This window comes from Bos grunniens, chromosome 11 (genome assembly GCF_055505025.1).
Source record: "Bos grunniens cultivar Pamir isolate PY7600 chromosome 11, Bosgru_T2T1.0, whole genome shotgun sequence".
NCBI lineage: Eukaryota > Metazoa > Chordata > Mammalia > Artiodactyla > Bovidae > Bos > Bos grunniens.
In genome coordinates, this window is record NC_141175.1 from 2524814 (window position 1) to 2541697 (window position 16884).

Here is a 16884-nt window from a genome sequence, read left to right on the forward strand (position 1 = left end):
GCTGGACCATCCTTCCAGGACCCAGAACCTGCCCCCACAGCCTGACGGACACCCTCTTCCCTCTGCAAAGGATCCTGGGCCCCGCAGGTTCCTGGAGCTGCCGGGATGGGCCTGAGCCGCCATGCGGGGCCTCCACGTCCACCCCAGTCCACGGGGTGGCCAGGCAGGCTGGGCACGTCTGCGCATCCCAAGCAGGGGAAGTGAAGGAGCCTCAGGACAGACGAGTGCTGGGGCACCGGAGGAAATGGGAAACATCAAACCTGCTCTCTGGCAGGAGAGCCAAGAGGCGGGCTAAGCACCACCAAGAAGGGGTCCAGCCTGGCCGCCGGGCTCCGGCACAGATGGTCTGAGCATTGGGGGGATGCTGGCCCTTGGCGTTCCAGGCGAGGAAGCCCACATGTGCGGGCCTGCGGGAAGCTCATCAAAGCCGCCGGTTCTAAGCAGGAAGAGGGAGCGGGGTGGCCTGAGCGATGTGCGGGGTGATGGAGAGACGGCTTTGCGGGCCACCCTGCAGCATGGCCTTCCCCGGAGCGCTGTGTCTGGGGACTCTGGGCCAGAGGGCAGGGTCGGTTCTCTGCTGCATCTTGCAAAATCTAGTGCTGTGAGCTAGAGATGAGTTCTCTGGGGCCAAGGAGGCTGGACATGCCGGCCAGTGACGGGGCCCGAGGGAAGGGGTTGGGGATTGAACCGTCAGGGTAGGGGGTCTGGTGGCTCTGCCCAGAGGTCGCATGAGAGGGAGGACCAGCGTCGTCGGCAGCACCAGGGTGCTAGCTCTGAGGCCTAGGGGGCGGGGGCAGGAGACGCAGAAGAGCCGAGCCGTGCAGCTGTGGGCGGTTAGGTCAGCAGCTCAGGGCATCTCCAAGGCTGGGCTTGCTCCATCCTTCCTGGCTGCCTCCTTGGCCCCAGGCAGCCCCGGGCATCTTCACATACCAGCCTCTCTGAGAACTGCTCTGAGAGCTAAGACCTTCTCCCAGGACCACGCGTCCAGCCTCAGAATCCCCTCCTGCCCTTCCCACTGCTGTTTCAAGAACAGCAGGATCTCTGGACTGTGCTGAAAGCAAGGACGAGACCCCTCGCTGGTGCAGTGGATAGGGTCACCGTGTAGGGCAGGGCTCAGACACCCCCAGAGAGCCTGTGGACCTCCCCTGCTTGCTGGCTCAGTCACCACTGAGGGGCCACTCTCTGTGGGCCCAGAGCCAGGCCACGGTGGCCTGGGCATGCTGCGTGGCCCCCGCCTCCTGCCTCGGGCTCCCAGCCGAGGGGACGCGCCTCCTCGGGGTCCTGTGTCCGTCTCCGTGGCTCCCTGGGGCTCCGCCTGTGTTCTCTGTCCCACGTGTCTCAGTGTGCCCGCTCTTGAAATCTACATCAATGGACTCACCCTGTCTGTCTCTCTTCCTCCTGTGTTTTTCGCCAACATTTTATCTCTGAGATTCATCTCTTCCGTCCAGTGCAACCTCGGTTCTCTGTGCATCTCTGCTCTTGTTTATTCCACGCTAGGATGATACCATCTTTGTATTCTACCCCCGGCCAGTGAGGACTGGGGGGATTTTTTTGTTATTTGTCAGGATAAACATTATTCCAAGAGCACACAGCATCCTGAAACAGCGCTGCCAGCCCTCCTTCAGTGCACGCCCGGCACAGGCCACATGCTGGTCACACGCTGGGCCACACGCTGGTCACACGCTGGCCACACGCTGGCCACACGCTGGTCACACGCTGGTCACACGCTGGGCCACACACTGGGCACACGCTGGCCACACGCTGGGCCACACGCTGGGTCACTCACATGCTGGGCCACATGCTGGGCCACATGCTGGGCCACACGCTGGGCCACACGCTGGGCCACACGCCGGTCACACGCTGGGCCACACGCTGGTCACACGCTGGTCACACGCTGGGCCACACGCTGGGCCACATGCTGGCCACACGCTGGGTCACACGCTGGGCCACACGCTGGGTCACACGCTGGGCCACACGCTGGGCCACACGCTGGGCCACACGCTGGGTCACACGGCGGCGCCTGTCGGCTTGACCTGACAATGCTTAGTTTTGTTCCAAAGCACTTAGAAGAGCAGTTTCTATCCCAAGAAACGATAATAAGAACGCTTACTATTTCATAGCCTTGTCAAGCATGTTATTTCTATAATTTTTAACTTTTACCAACATGGTACATATGCAAGTGTGTAGCATTTTGGATTCAATTTGCATGGCCCCGTTATTGACCACGCGGAATATCTTTTTCTGTTTATTGACCATTCAAGTGTCTTGCTTTGAAAGTGCATATTTGAAGGCTTTTGACCATTTTCTACATTTTGATTTATAGAAAGTCTTTTTAAATTTTGATCACTAGCACTTTTTTGGTTAGAAGGGTTACAAGTGGGCTCTTCACCCAAGTTCTGTTTAATGAACAAAAGTCCTGAATTTTAACCCAGGCAGTGAAACCCAGCCTTATGCTGATGGTATTTGCTGTAGTAAGGCTTAGGAAATCTTTTCCTATCCAGAAGTCATAAATATATCACCATATATTATATTCTAAGAGTTGCACCATTTTGCCTTTTAGTTAAGATCTTTAATCAACCTTAATTAATTTTTCAAAATATTGTGAGATGTCTGGGGTCCAGTTTATTTTATTTAGTTAATTTTGCATGGACAACCAGCTACCCTTTAACGATTCATTTAGAAGTCCCTTCTTTCCTTGCTCGGTCTGCAGTGCTGTTCTGAACAGGTCTCTTTATGAGCTCTCTGTTTGGTACCATTGGTCATCCGTGTATTCCTGCAACATTCTGAGACCTAATTACTCTAGTTCTGTAACCATCCTTGAGATCTGGAAGGCTAAATTCTCCCACAGTGCTGTTCTTTTTCAGGAGCATCTCTATTACTTATGATTCCTTGATCTTCTATTCAAATTCTTTATCTTCAAATATAAATGTTTTCAAGTCATGTACTCATAAACACATTCACACACACACACACACACACACGTCACCCATTGGGAGTTTTGTTGGAATCTCATTATCAATAGACAAATTTGAAAAGGATTGACATGATACTCTGTCATTCCCGAACTTAATGGCTTTCCACTTATTTAAATTTGTCCACGTCTTTTAAAACAATTTGTAATTTCCTTCCCCAAAAGTATTGCACACACTTTATTAGACTCATTTCCAAGTATTTTCTATTTCAAATTTTATTATCCTTAATGGTAAGTTTTAACAGTATTTTATTAACATGTAGTTAACCAGGGTAAAATACAAAACATCTTTAGTCTGCATCTCAATGAATTGCACATGTCTACACCCATATGACCACTAACCTGATCAAACATTGGACTTTCCCATCATTTCCTGTTCCTTCCAGAACAGGAAGGTTTTGTCCTGACTTTCTGGTCCACACCCACCACCCACCCACCTCCAGAGGTAACCATGTCCTCAATTTGATCACTGCAGACTAGGCCTGCTTTTTTGTGAATTTCCGATAAACAAGATTATACAGTTTTTATTCTTTTGTGACTGGCTTCCTTCACTCAGGATAATTTTAAATCCATCAGTGTCACTATGTGTGCTAGGAGTTTGGGTGGTCTTTTTATCTGCAAGGGAGTTTTTAGTCTATTACATTCATTTTAATTGATGATATGTGGATTTATTAGCAACATTTATTTTATACATATTTATCGTGCCTTCTTTGTTTTTCTTTTCTCTTTTATTTGATTGAATCTTTGATTCCAATTTTCCCTTTATATAGTTAGACACACTATTTATATTGTAAATGGCTACCTTAGACTTTTTAACATACATATTGAACTTTTCAGAATTCAAAGTCAATTGCTATTTTGCTCTACTCCCAAACTATAAAGGTTTAAAACACTTTGACTCAAACATTCCTTCCTGACTTAAGTGCATATATATGTGCTGCTGCTAACTCGCTTCAGTTGTGTCTGCCTCTGTGCGACCTGTAGGTAGCTGCCCACCAGGCCCCCCGTCCCTGGGATTCTCCAGGCAGGAACACTGGAGTGGGTTACCATTTCCTTCTCCAATACATGAAAGTGAAAAGTGAAAGTGAAGTCGCTCAGTCGTGTCCGCGTCTGTGTGACCCATAGGTGGCTGCCCACTGGGCCCCCTGTCCCTGGGGTTCTCCAGGCAGGAGCACTGGAGGGTTGCCGTGTCCTCCTCCAGGGCTGTGTGGGGTCTTCGCTGCTGCGCGAGGGCTGTCTCTGCCTGTGCAGAGCAGGGCGCTCTCTAGCCGGGCTGCACGGGCTTCCCTTGCTGCTGAGCACAGCCTCTGGGGGGCAAGGGCTTCAGTAGCTGCGGCTCCCTGGCTGCAGAGTGCAGGGCCCGTAGCTGTGGAGCTGGGGCTTGGTGGCTCCACAGCCTGTGGAATCTTCTCGTATCAGGGATCGAGCTCGTGTCTCCTGCACTGAGAGACAGGTTCCTATCTTCTCTGCCACCAGGGAAGTCCCCTGACTTTTCTATTACGGTATTTTTTAAACTCGATAAAATATTTTTATTGCTTTTCATTGTCAATGTCTAGTTACCTTTCCTGCCTACATAATTTGGTTACCATTTTTCCTTGCATCAAATCACCCACCTGAGATTACCTTCATTCTGTCAGACATACATCCTTTAGCATTTCTTCCAGGGAAGATTTGTTAATATAGTTTTATTTTTCCTGTATTCTTGGAAGATACTCCCTTTGGGTATATATATTCAAGGTAAATAATTATATTTTTACCATGTGAGAACGATTCCATTTTCTTCTTGTCTCCACTGTTTATACTGATCAAATAGACGTCAGTCCAGTTGCCATTCCTTTGTGGAAAATTTGCCTTTTTCCCTTTGGCATTTTTAATCTACTCTGTTATACTTTAGGGCTCTGCACTTTCACAGATATGTCTCTGAGACCATTTTTTATATGTCCTGATTTGAATTTGATGGGATTGATATTCATGTTCTTCATTTCTCCAGAACATGACGACTGGAGTTGCTTTGTCAGTTCTTGGAATTCTGGGTCATTATTTCACCAAATATTGTCTCTGCTCCCTGTGATTGAACTGAATTAAGTCTTCTCATGTTATTCCCATAAATTCTTATCTCCCTTTTATACCTCCTGCTCTTAGTGCTACTTTCAGGGTAACTCCTAAAACTCTGCCTCCCGGTTTAGTGATTCTCTCTTTAATTGTGTCTAATCTGTGGTTAAACCCATCTGTTGAGTTTTTAATTTGGGTTGAGGCTTTTTTCATTTTCAGTGATTACACTTGGCTCTTTCTCACAGTTGCTTGGTTGTTTCTTTAAATACGCTCTTGCTCCTTGCCCATATTTCAGTCTCCTCTTTATTTCTTTAAGCATGTTAGACATACTTATATTCTCTTCAATACTTCCAGTATGTCCAGTTCTGCCCATGGCTGTATTTTGCTTTTTGTTTTTCGTTTAAGTTCTGTTCACGGGGCCCTGCTTCCCTGTGTGCTGTGTGATTTTGACATAAACGCAACACTCTTGAAGTGAGTTTAACTTGGGGGTTCTTTGAGGCCTGGTTTAAAGGTGGGTTTCCCCAGACAAGGTTTATATTCCCTTCTATCAAGTACATCACAGTGCTGCCAACCCATGACCACTCACACTGTAACCACCTTATACTAAGTTTTTAGGTGAGACTCTTTGGATCATCCGTAGTGTGAATTGGGCTGCAAACCATGTGTGGGCTTTTTGTGCTTATAAATTCTCAGGGAGAAATTTTTCTCCATTCAACACCAAATTCTTTATACCACTTTCCTGGCGTCCGCAGAGGGACATTACAGGTATATTTAATAAACAGTTGTGAGTCCTTCGGAGTTGCAGCAATAGACTCTACTAGAATCTTAGACAGGCTGTGCCCTGGCCCCTGGAAACAACAGGACCTAACAGAAGCAGAAGATATTAAGAAGAGGTGGCAAGAATACACAGAGGAACTGTACAAAAAAGATCTTCACGATGGTGTGATCACTGACCTAGAGCCAGACATCCTGGAATGTGAAGTCAAGTGGGCCTTAGAAAGCATCACTACGAACAAAGCTAGTGGAGGTGATGGAATTTCAGCTGAGCTACTTCAAATCCTAAAAGGTGATGCTGTGAAAGTGCTGTACTCAATATGCCAGCACATTTGGAAAACTCAGCAGTGGCCACAGAATTGGAAAAGGTCAGTTTTCATTCCAATCCCAAAGAAAGGCAATGCCAAAGAATGCTCAAACTACCACACAATTGCACTCATCTCACATGCTAGTAAGGTAATGCTCAAAATTCTCTAAACCAGGCTTCAGCAGTACGTGAACCACGAACTTCCAGATGTTCAAGCTGGTTTTGGAAAAGGCAAAGGAACCAGAGATCAAACTGCCAACATCCGCTGGATCATGGAAAAAGCAAGAGAGTTCCAGAAAAATATCTATTTCTGGTTTATTGACTATGCCAAAGCCTTTGACTGTGTGGATCAGAACAAACTGTGGAAAATTCTGAAAGAGATGGGAATACCAGACCACCTGACCTGCCTCTTGAGAAACCTGTATGCAGGTCAGGAAGCATCAGTTAGAACTGGACATGGAACAACAGACTGGTTCCAAATAGGAAAAGGAATACATCAAGGCTGTATATTGTCACCCTGCTTATTTAACTTCTATGCAGACTACATCATGAGAAATGCTGGGCTGGAAGAAGCACAAGCTGGAATCAAGATTGCTGGGAGAAATATCAATAACCTCAGACATGTAGATGACACCACCCTTATGGCAGAAAGAGAAGAAGGACTAAAAAGCCTCTTGATGAAAGTGAAATAGGAGAGTGAAAAAGTTGACTTAAAGCTCAACATTCAGAAAACTAAGATCATGGCATTCAGTCCCATCACTTCAGGGCAAATAGATGGGGAAACAGTGGCAGACTTTATTTTGGGGGGCTCCAAAATCACTGCAGATGGTGGCTGCAGCCATGAAATTAAAAAATGATTATTTCTTGGAAGAAAAGTTATGATCAACCTAGACAGCATATTAAAAAGCAGAGACATTACTTCTCCAACAAAGGTCCGTCTAGTCAAGGCTATGGTTTTTCCAGTGGTCATGTATGGATGTGAGAGTTGGACTATAAAGAAAGCTGAGCACAGAAGAATTGATGCTTTTGAACTGTGGTGTTGAAGAAGACTCTTGAGAGTCCCTTGGACTGCAAGGAGATCCAACCAGTCGATCCTGAAGGAGGTCAGTCCTGGGTGTTCATTGGAAGGACTGATGCTGAAGCTGAAACTTCAATATTGGCCACCTGATGAGAAGAACTGACTCATTTGAAAAGACCCTGATGCTGGCAAAGATTGAAGGCAGGAGGAAAAGGGGACGACTTGATTAGGTGGTTGGATGGCATCACCGACTTGATGGACATGAGTTTGAGTAAACTCTGGGAGCTGGTGATGGACAGGGAGGCCTGGCGTGCTATAGTCCATGAGATCACAGAGTCGGACATGACTGAGCCACTGAACTTAACTGGCCCCTGGAAGGCCACGATCACAGAAGCTGATGGTCACCTAAGATCGTTATGGTGAAGGCGCATTCTGGTGCATCAATGCCCACTCGTACTGAATCATTTTGCCTCAAAGAATCCCTTTGTTCTTGCCAGGAGAGCATTTTGACAAAGCAATTCTAAAATTAATCTCAAATAAATGAATGAGAATACTGCCAAGGCCTTTGGGGGAAAATAATAGTGAGTCATGACGTACAGTCTCCCACATTTTGATGGTTAATTGTATGTGCCAACCTGATAATTATATGTGTCTAAGGGAAGCCCAGATAGCTATTAAAATGTTATTTATGGGTATGTCTGGTGTTTCTGAAAGAGATTAGCATTTAAACTGGTAGACTGAAAAAAGAAGATGTCCTTCCCCCATGCAGGGAGGCCTCATCCAATCCATCGAAGGCCTGAATAGAACAAAAAATGGAGAAAGAGAGAATTTGCCCTCTGCTTGAGTTGGGAGGTCAGTCTTCAGTCCTCAGGCATCAGCATTCCAGACCCCTCCTCACCCAGTTCTCAGGCCTTGGACTCAGACTGAATCACACCGTCAGCTTTCCTGGTTCTCCAGCTTGAAGGCAAATCCTGAAACCTCATCCTCTATATCATGTGAACCAGTTACTATAACGAAGTTGTGTGTGCGTGTGTGTGTGTGTGTGTGTGTATGTGTGTGTGTGTGTATACATACATAGATCCTCAGCTGGTGTGCGGCACCAGCTCATTTCACAATAGTTAAGAATCAGTAAGAATGAATAAAAGATCTAGAAGCAGACAGTGCAGAAGTAGATTTTCGAATAAGTGGAGCTACAGAAGATTCTTCACCAAATACCCAAGAGTTGAGGGGCTTCTCTAGTGTTCAGTGGTTGAGAACCCACCTCCCAATGCAGGGGATATAGGCTCACCCCACATGCCACACGGCAATCAAGCCCACATGGAGCTTCCAAGTGGCAGGCAGGATCTTAGTTCCCAACAGGGGATGGAACCCGAGTCCCCTGCATTGGAAGGTGGGTTCCAACCACTGGACCAGCAACTGTCGAGTCCACACACCACAGTGCAAGATCCCACATGATACGACCAAGACCGGACGCAGCCGGAAATGAGTAAATAAACACTAAAATATTAGTCAAGGCTTCCCCGGTAGCTCAGTGGTAAAGAATCCTCCGGCCAAGGCAGGAGACACGGGTTCAGTCCTTGGTCCTGAAGATCCCACAGGCTGTGGAGCAGCTAAGCCTGGGAGCCACAGCTGCTGAGCCCAGGCTCGAGAGCCCTCGCGTCCCAGTTACGGAGCCCGCGAGCCACAGCCACTGAAGCCCAGGTGCCCTGGAGCCTGTGCGCCGCGACGGGCGAAGCCACCACCCCGAGAAACCCGAGCGCCGCAACAGAGACCCAGAACAGCCAGAAATGAACAAGCAAAATAAAATTTAAAACCTAGCCAAGAGTTGGATAATCGATTAATCATTTAGAAAAACAGTCAGCTAGAGTTCCATCTTATGCCAAAACAGAGTCCAGATGAATCAGAGTCAAATGTAAAAAGTGAAAACATAAAACAACATTAAAAGCAAAGGACAATATTTACGCAAATTGCAGGTAGGAAAGACATAGGTAAGGGTAAAAAGCAAAGGGAAAAAAACATAAAAAATATATTTAAACCTCCATTAGTAAAAAAGCAAAAAAACATGATGAATCGTAGTAAAGGCCAAGGCAAACTGGAGAAACTTGTGGAAACACATGAGACAAAGATTCATGCTCCTTGCCTTTGAAAAACTGTTACAAAGTCATGACATGAACAGAAAATCAACACACACAAAAAAGCTCAATAAACTTTTGAACTAAACATTCAAGTTAACTAGTAACCAAAGGAGGATACATTGAAACAGTATAGCTTCCAACTCATCAAGGCTTGTTCAAGGGTAATCCTCAGTGCTGGCAAGTTTAGGGTGGATGAGCCTTTCCTGTCTTGACAGCAAATTGAATTGAGATTTCTGAGGACAGTGTATCAAGGGCTACAAAAGTACTCCAAGACCGACTTAGCGGAGACCCTGGGTTAAGCGCGTGATACAGTGACAGTTACTAACGAAATGATACAAAAACACAAAATCAACATCCAACATAGAAACTGGATAAATACATTATGGCAGGTCCGAAGAATATGACACATGATGAATCAAATATTAAAAATAAGGCTTTGTTTAAAGACTCAAAGCAACAGAGGAGACACAGATAGCCTTTCGATAAATGGTTCTGGAATAACTAGACAGCCATGTGCAAAAAAAAAGAAAAAATCTAAATACAGACCTTCACAAAAATGAACTCAAATGGATTACAGACTTAAATATAAAATGCAAAATTACAAAACCCATGGAAGAGACCATAAGAGAAAACCTAGATGACCTTGGTGATGACTTATTACTGTTGTTGCTATTCAGTCACTAATTCATGTCTGAATCTTTGTGGTTTCATGAGCAGCAGCATGCCAGCCTCCTCTGACTTTTTAGATACGATACCAAATCATAACTGATGCAAGGAAGAATTGATAAGTTGGACTTTATTAAAATTAAAAACCTGCTCTGCCAAAAAGAATATCAAGAACAAGAAAACAAGTCACAGACTTGGAGAAAATATTTGCAAAGATACATCTGATAAAAGTAAGTGCATGAAAGATGCTCAACCTCATATGTCATTGCTGTTGTTCAGTCACCCAGTCGTGTCCGACTCTTTGTGACCCCACGGACTGCAGCACACCAGGCCTCCCTGTCCATCGCCAACTCCTGCAGTTTGCCCAAGTTCACGTCCATTGCATTGGTGATGCCATCCAGCTATCTCATCCTCTGATGCCCTCTTCTCCTTCTGCCCTCAATCTTACCCAGCATCGGGGAGTTTTCTAATGGGTCAGCTGTTCGCATCAGGTGGCCAAAGTACTGGAGCTTCAGCTTCAGCATCAGTCCTTCCAATAAGTATTCAGGGTTGATTTCCCTTAAGATTGACTGGTTTGATCTCCCTGCTGTCCAAGGGAACTTTCAGGGGTCTTCTCCAGCACCGCAGTTTGAAGGCATCTATTCTTCGGCATTCTGCTTTCTTGACTATCTGGCTATCACAGCCGTATATGACCCTCGGGAAGACCACAGCCTTGACTATATGGACCTTTGTCAGCAGAGTCACATCTCTGCTTTTCAGCACGCTGTCTAGGTTTGCCATCGCCTTCTTGTCATGGAGCAATCTTCTGATTTCATGGCTGCAGTCGCCGTCCGCAGTGATTTTAGAGCCCAAGAAGAGGAGATCTGTCACTGCGTCCACCTTTCCCCCTTCTATTTTCCACGAAGCAACGGGGCCAGATGCCATGATCTTAGTGTTTTTTAATATTTAGTTTTAAGCCAGCTCTTTCACTCTCCTCCCGCACCCTCATCAAGAGGCTCTTTAGTTCCTCTTCGCTTTCTGCCATCAGAGTGGTATCATCCGCATATCTGAGGTAGTTGGTGTTTCTCCTGCCTATCTTGATGCCAGCTTGTAACTCATCCACCCCGGCATTTCTCATGATGCGCTCAGCGCAGAGGTTAAACAAACACGGTGGCAGCAGACAGCCCTGTCGGGCTCCTTTCTCAGTCTTGAACCATCGTTTCCATACAGGGTTCTAACTTGCTTCTTGACCACGTCATTAGGGAAATGCAAGTTAAAGCAACAGTGAGCTGAGGCTCCACCACACACCTGTTAGCACACGAAAGGTTAAGAACACAGACCCCATGACACGCTGGGAGGATACGGAGCAGCGGGAGCTCATTCACGGCTGGTGGGAAGGCGAAATGGTGCAGCCACCATGGAAGGCAGTATTTTGTTTCCAGAGAACACCACACACTCTCACCATATCATCTGGCAATCATGCTCCTTGATATTTATCCAAATGAATGAAAACATATCCACCCTGAAAACTGCATATGGATGTTTATAGCAGTTTTTGTTGTTCAGTCACTAAGTCGTGTCTGACTCTTTGCAACTGCTTGGACTGCAGCACGCCAGGCTCCTCTGTCCTCCACTATCTCCCTGATTTTGCTCAAAATTCACATCCATTGAGTCAGTGGTGCTATCCAACCATCTCATCGTCTGTCGTTCCCTTCTCCTTTTGCCTTTAATCTTTCCTGGCATCAGAGTCTTTTCCAATGAGTCGGCTCTTCACATCAGGGGGCCAAAGTATTGGAGTTTCAGCTTCAGCATCAGTCCTTCCAATGAATATTCAGGGTTGATTTCCTTTAGGATTGACTGGTTTGATCTTGCTGTCCAAGGGAGTCTCAAGAGTCTTCTCCAACACCAGAACTCAAAAGTATCAGTTCTTTGAACGCTCAGGCTTCTGTATGGTCCAACTCTCACATCCATACGTGACTACTGGGAAAACCACAGCTTTGACTTTACAGGCCTTTACAGGAGCTTTATTCATAATTATTGAAACTTAGGAGCAGCCAAGATGTTCTTCAGAAGGTGAATGGATAAATCAACAGTGGTCCATACAGACAGTGGAATACTAAAAAGGAATGAGCTCTCAAGTCATAAAAAGACAAGCTGAAAACTTAAACGCACATTATAATGAAAGAAGATAAATCTGCAAAGGCTGCGCATTGTGTGATCCCAGCTACATGACATTCTGGAAAAGGCAAAACTACGGAGACAGTGAAAAAGAAAGACCGGGGTGAAGAGGGGGCAGATGGAGCGAGCCCAGAGGACTGTCAGGATTCTCAGAGTGAATCCATTCAGTGAAGTTACTCTGTGTGAAACCGTAGGACGAACACGTTTCGGTGTCTATTTGTCCAAATCCACGGACGCCCAACACCAAGAGTGCCTTCAGTAGCAACCGTGAACTTTCGGTGACATCGACACTTCCGGCGGCCCATCATTCGTCACAGCTCTGGTGGGAGGAGGTGAGGGTGGGCAGGGTTGCAGTGGAGTGTGTGGGGGGAAGAGGGGTGTGTGACAATCCTCTGCACTTCCGACTTAACTTTGCAGTGAACCTAAAACCGCTTTTAAAAATAAAGCTTAGGGACTTCCCTGGCGGTCCAGTGGCTAAGATGCCATGCTCCCAATGGAGAAGGCCTGGGTTTGATCCCTGGTCAGGGAACTAGATCCCAAATCCTGCACTAAGAGTTCTCGTGGCACAAATAAAGATCCCTCCTGCCGCCAGGAAGATGGACAGTCCCGAGTGCCGAGGAAGACCTGGTGCAGACAACTGAGTGGACATTTTTCCAGAGTTAAAAAATAAAGCCTATAAATGAATGAATGGTTGGATGGAAAACATCAGAGTCGGGGGACTATTTGTGCTCAGTATACTTGGTCGGCTCTTGGAGACCCTGTGGACTGTAGCCCACCAGGCTCCTCTGTCCATGGGATTTCCTAGGCAAGAATGCTGGAATGGGTTGCCATTTCCTTCTCCAAGGGATCTTCCTGACCCAGAGATGGAACTGGCATCTCGCGAGTCTCCTGCACTGGCAGGCGGATTCTTTACCACCGAGCCCCCTGGGAGGCCCGAGGAACTATTTAGGTGTAGGGAAAGTGCCCACACACCCCAACCGTGTCCCACGTGGCAGACCCCAGTGTCTGCACGAGTTCCCATGGGCTACCCCCTCCTTCTGGCGGGTCCTTCTCCTGCGGCCCTTTGTGGGCAGCACAAAGGCGGCCTTGTCGCTCCCCCGAAGGCTCAGAGGCCCACAGAGACCGCTGCTCCTCTGGGGCTTTTCTCATCACTCTGCTCCAGGGCAGGAGTGAGACCCACTCCAGATAAAAGCTCAGCAGAAAACAGCCTGTTCTCATTGGCATGGGGAAACCGAACAGCAATTAACTAGACAGGTTTATTCATCTCTCTGCCAGCTCTGCTCTACCCTCTGCTGTACGGGAGCTCCAAGGGTCCTCCCGGGAGACTGCCTGGCCGGGGGATGGCCGTGGTCCTCAGTTAGGACAGGGGATGGACCTCCCACCTCCAGTCCAGCTGGCATCCTCTTGTTCTGAGAAGAAAAACAACAGCAACGGGAAGAAGAGATAACCCACGGGTTTTGCCAGCAAATGGCAGCATTATGGACTGTGAGCTGTCCTGTGGGTTCAGATAACTACTGGGCTTGTCAAATAAAATCAGCCTGAGTGAATTTACAAAGCGCCAGCGGAGACGCCGGGAGTCACCCAGGCTCTCAGCCATCGCGTCCTCCCCGATGGGGACGGTGCTTCATGCAGGAAGAATGCGGTGCGTGTTTTCCCAGCTTCCTTCTCCAGCCACTGCTGAAGGTGGGAGCAGGGGAGCCTCTCGGAAGCACAGACTCCTCGGCACTCTGCTCTCAAAAATTCCACGAGTTGCCCTGGGACATGAATCATGCCTTGGGTTTGGAAAAGCCACAGAATCAAAACCGACAGGGGCTTGGGGCTAGCCCACCGTGGGGGTGGGCTGTGGGGGGCTGTTCCAGAGGCTCCCGGGGCCGAGTCACTTTCTGCTCCATCTGGGGGTGGCAACGGGGGCTGGCAAGCTCTGGACAGGCCTTAGTCACAGGTCAACCTTCCCAGAAACTGGATTCAGCCCTTTCACTATCTCAGACCACAAGCGTGGCTGTTGACCCCAGGTTCTACGACTCTCTGAGGAGCCTCAAATGATGTCTTGGAGTGTCCTGGAACTCCATGGATAAGGACGTTCCTTAAGCAATCACATAAAACCCCATAGTGAATTATCACCCAAAATGTTCGGAATGTTGGTGAGAGACCAGGATGGGGGATGAGAGAGTCTCCTTACCAAACCGTCAACTGTGTCCAATAATCTAGCTGTGGACTAAGGTAGCCTTCGAGAGATGACTGTTACGTTTTTCTTCTAGAAACAGAAAAACTGAGGCCCAAACAAGGAACAGACTCACCGCCACCCCCCTCACCCCAGCAGGTCCCAAAGCATGGCACAATACACGCAACTATTCTAGCAATGCACTCTTCTGTCTGTTCCTTAAAGACCTCCAGAGACAGGTATGCATTTTTCAGCTTTATAACCAAATGTGCAAGGATTTATCTGGAAGGAATTTTTCACTGCCCTGCCCACCCCATGACCTCCCCTCAGTGGGGCTCCGCATCTGGCCCCCATGCACAGCTGGAGGGCACCCTTCAGGGAGATCCTCAAGAAGGGCCTGCTGTCTACAGGAAGATGCCTTCCTGTTGCTACCGCACGGGGTTACAACAGCTGGGCGTTGTAATCCAGTGTCTTTCAAGTTCACTAGGATGGTGGTTCGGTTGGCATTTCATGCTGCAGAAAAAGCTTAAGACCGTCTTGGCTTCTGCTGCTTCGTACACAAACCTTTTTCCTCATCCTATGAGGATGGAATCATAAGAAGGGACCTTGAGTAATTCCCAAGAGAAATGAGGGGCAAGTCAGCCCAGATGCCCCCTCCCCTCAGCCCCCAGGCTCCTGCTTTGGGTCAAAGGCCAGACTTGGGTCTTGACTTTGTTCTGCCACAAGTTGGGTCTGTGATCTTGAGCCATCATGTCACCTCCCTAAGGACACCTCAGTCCTTTTCAGTGAGGAGGGAATATTTCCTTCCTGTGTGTGTTAGCATGGGCTCGGTTATGCTGAGTAACAAACATCTCCCACTATCTTCATGGTTTAAAAGAAAAAGGGAGTGTTTCTCCTGCAGGCGACATGTACCTCTTGATACTCACTTTCAGCAACCCAGACACCAGCCCTTTAGCTGTTCCATGGAGAAATGACCAGCCTCCCCCCACCCAGGCCTGGAGGGGGCTGGATGCTGGTGAATACTGAAATATCTGCCATGCGTGTCCAGAGATGGTGAGCAAGGCCAGATTCCCAGGCAGAGTCCACCCCAGTTAACACTGGTCAGAACCTGGAAAAGCCTGGCAATGGGGTGGGGCTTCCCCCACCTGGAGGCCAGGAGGAGAGGGACAGGGCGTCTGGGGCAGGTGGGCTTGAGGGCAGCCTGGGCAGGTAGGACCCGGACGGTGAGGCTGGGCCAGCCCCACGGTGGCTCTTAGTGACGGCCCGACCCCCTGCGAGCTCCGTCCTCAGGCCTCCCTGCAGCCCCTGTGGGTCAGAGACGCTGCTCTGAGCGGGGATCTCCAGCAGGCTCGCTTGGAGAGGAAGCCTGCTCCAACCTGGCAAAGACGGAGTTGTCTAATTTTCTAAAGCCCTGGTTCCGCTTGATCGTTCAGAATCAACTTGTTTTTAGCTGAAGCTGGAGATGTGACAGAGCTCCTGTTGGAAAAGCCCCAGGAAGGAAGGCGCGTCTTGGCCGGCCTGGCGGGGGCTGCCAGCCCCAAGGCTCCTGTTCCCGCTGCGACTCTGCTGGCCTCCCCGCCTCTGCCTCTCGCTGTGCGTCTGTGTCTGCGACTCCTTGTCTCCGACTCTGGGTCTCTCTGTACCGAAGTCTGGATCTCTGTGTCTCTCTCTCTGTCTCTGTGTCTCTGCATCTCTGTGTCTCCTTCCCCCGTTTCGCACTCTGTCTCTCTGTCTCTGCTTCTATCTCTATCTCTGTCTCTGCGTCTATCTCTGTATCTCTGTCTCTGTGTCTATCTCTGTATCTCTGTGTCTCTGTCTCTCTGTGTCTCTGTGTCTCTGTCTCTGCGTCTCTCTCTGTCTCTGTGTCTCTGTCTCTGCGTCTATCTCTGTATCTCTCTGTCTCTGTCTCTCTGTCTCTGCATCTATCTCTGTGTCTCTGTGTCTCTGCATCTCTTTGTGTCTCCCTCCCCCGTTTTGCACTCTGTATCTCTCTGTCTCTGCATCTATCTCTGTATCTCTCTGTCTCTGTCTCTCTGTCTCTGCGTCTCTCTGTCTCTGTATCTCTCTGTCTCTGCGTCTATCTCTGTATCTCTCTGTCTCTGCGTCTATCTCTGTATCTCTGTGTCTCTGTCTCTCTCTGTCTCTGTATCTCTCTCTCTGCGTCTATCTCTGTATCTCTCTGTCTCTGTCTCTCTGTCTCTGCGTCTCTCTCTGTCTCTGCGTCTCTCTCTGTCTCTGTGTCTCTGTCTCTGCGTCTATCTCTGTATCTCTCTGTCCCTCCGTCTGTCTCTCTCTGTGTCTGTCTGTCTCCTCCTCTGTCTCAAGCCAGACAATCACAGATGATGTAACTTGGATCCTAAGCAGCCAGCTTGTAGCTGAACAGTCCACATGTTTTAGGCGATTGAGAGAAGAATCACCCTCTCTTTCCCATGGGAACAGGACAGGACGAGTTGCACCTGGGGGCCCCGTTCCCCATGGAGCAGAGCCCCCAGACCCCGCTAGGACCAGCTAGGGGTGTGCACCTCCGGGAGCCCCGCACCCTCCTCGCTCCGGGACAGCCAGTCTCTCCCGTCCGTCCAGCAGCCCTGCCAACAAGCTGGCCGTGGCCGCTGGCGACGGCACGCTAATGACAATCACAGGCCC